Here is a 2500-nt window from a genome sequence, read left to right as displayed (position 1 = left end):
CTCTCTCTCTCTCTCTCAATTTGAATTTGCAAAAAAAAGGTATTGAGATTATTTTTATGGTTTACTACAATAGAGAATGATCTCTCTCTCTCTCTCTCTCTCTCTCTCTCTCTCTCTCTCTCTCTCTCTCAATTTGAATTTGCAAAAAAGGTATTGAGATTATTTTTATGGTTTACTACAATAGAGAATGATCTCTCTCTCTCTCTCTCTCTCTCTCTCTCTCTCTCTCTCTCTCTCTCTCTCTCTCTCTCTCTCTCTCTCAATTTGAATTTGCGAAAAAAGGTATTGAGATTATTTTTATGGTTTACTACAATAGAGAATGATCTCTCTCTCTCTCTCTCTCTCTCTCTCTCTCTCTCTCTCTCTCTCTCTCTCTCTCTCTCCATTTATTCCTAGAGGTTAACTTTTCATTCGTTATTGTCTTCGTTATGATGGAAATATTAATCTTTGAGTAGGATAGGAATAGGATAAAAACAGAATTAGTATTATTAGTTTTTTTTTTTTTTTTTTTTTTTTTTAAGGAGGCCTTGAATAAAAGGGAAGGAATGAATAACAACGAAAGGAGCAAAATTAATGCCCACCAAATATGAAAGATATATTTTTTCTCCTCTGCATAACACCTCAATCGGTCGAAAATATTCTCCGGCTTAAAATCACAACTCGATTGCTAGTTTTGCATTTGGAATTCAGAGCAGAAGTATGAAAACCAAATCCGGAAAAAACTTGTCGCCTGGCAAATAACAAGAGGAACTACCAAGTAGAAGCCTTGGAAGGGATTTCTGTGCCGGTTACTAAAAGTAATCCACGGAACTATCTCTCTCTCTCTCTCTCTCTCTCTCTCTCTCTCTCTCTCTCCAAGGGGATGTAGCTCAGATGGTAGAGCGCTCGCTTAGCATGTGAGAGGTACGGGGATCGATGCCCCGCATCTCCAGGGAACTTTTACGAGGTGCCTCACACTGAGGGACCTGGGGAACCCAAACAAAATAAGGTAAGGCTCTCTCTCTCTCTCTCTCTCTCTCTCTCTCTCTCTCTCTCTCTCTCTCTCTCCTCTCTCTCTCTCTCTCCTCCTCCTCCTCCTCCTCCTCCTCCTCCTCCTCCTTCTTCTTCTTCTTCTTTTTTTTCTTCTTCTTCTTCTTCCCGTGCCTTTTTAGAAAACTTCCAAATACTCCTTTTTTTAATGATGTTAATTCTAATTCCTATTCGTAAAATCCTTCATTTCAAGTAAATCAACAGAGGAATGACGAGGAATTTTAAGCATTGCAATTTATCGCTCTTATTTTTTTCTCATATATATATTGTCAAAGGTGAATTGAACTTCGTAGAAGCATTCTCGAAAACTGAGCTACTTTTGCATTTTCCTTTCCTTGCCTTCTGGTGCTCTTTGCATCTGTAAAGGACAGGAAACGGGGAAGAAAAAATTTTTTCGCAACGTTTTTGTTATTCACAAGTAAGGGGACCTATTTCTTACTCCCATCGACATATTGCAAAATATTCAGTCTATGGTACTTCTAGTTTATTCAGTATTATAGGTGTTGTTTATAATGTTCTCAAACATTTTTGTAATGTGGCCTAAAGTTAATTGGAGCCAAGAAAAATGTAGCAGCATATGCTACTTAATGAATTTATTGATACTAAATTAATCAATACGTATTAGGTCAATATAAATTACTTGGACCAATATTGCTTATTAATATTATTTAATAGAATGCTGTAATTTATCTGAACCATTCAGAAGAGGAAAACTAGTAGTTTTGAAAGTTGTTCGAACAAAAAAATCTTTCAGGAGAAATATGATATTATCTCAATCCCTTTTAGATCATCCAAAAAAGGTTAAAGCGATAATGAAAATTCCTGATGAACCTAAGGCTGAAAACAATGAAAGAGAAGAATATAATATTCAAGTATTTGTATTAACATCAAAGACTGTGTCATGAGTGGAGGATGATTTGTTGCAAAGACGGCTTCTGAATAACAGATTTTACTGAAATAAAAGGAGCTTGTATGACTCCGAAAGGTCACAGAAGGGGGACAATTACATTTTTAATTTTAAACTTTTCTTATCAGTGCCCTCCAGTTAATTTAATGACGAACTGATAATATACTTGTAATTGGGTTTGCTATAATCAACATCTTTTTTTTCGGAGTCGGGGTCGCGCGCGACCGAGTATACCCTTAAAGGGGTGTCCGAGGAGCGTACCTATCCAGGGTTAAATTTTTAATTTTAAACTTTTCTTATCAGTGCCCTCCAGGTAATTAATAACGAACTGATAATATACTTGTAATTGGTTTGCTATAATCATCATCTTTTTTTATGTGGAGTTGCTTGATGAAAATGTAGATGGGAAACATTTATTTGTGTGTGCGTGGCTTGGTGCTTATGTAATACATGAGGAGAGCTTCACTGTTGGTTAGTCGTCTAGCTGGAGATACAGAGGTTTTAGGTGGGCAATATCATGAAAGTTTCTGAGTACGATGGTTGACAAGGAATGGGACCGTATAT

The sequence above is a fragment of the Palaemon carinicauda genome, chromosome 3 (genome assembly GCF_036898095.1).
Source record: "Palaemon carinicauda isolate YSFRI2023 chromosome 3, ASM3689809v2, whole genome shotgun sequence".
NCBI classification, from domain to species: Eukaryota; Metazoa; Arthropoda; class Malacostraca; order Decapoda; family Palaemonidae; genus Palaemon; species Palaemon carinicauda.
This window is presented reverse-complemented; position numbering follows the sequence as displayed.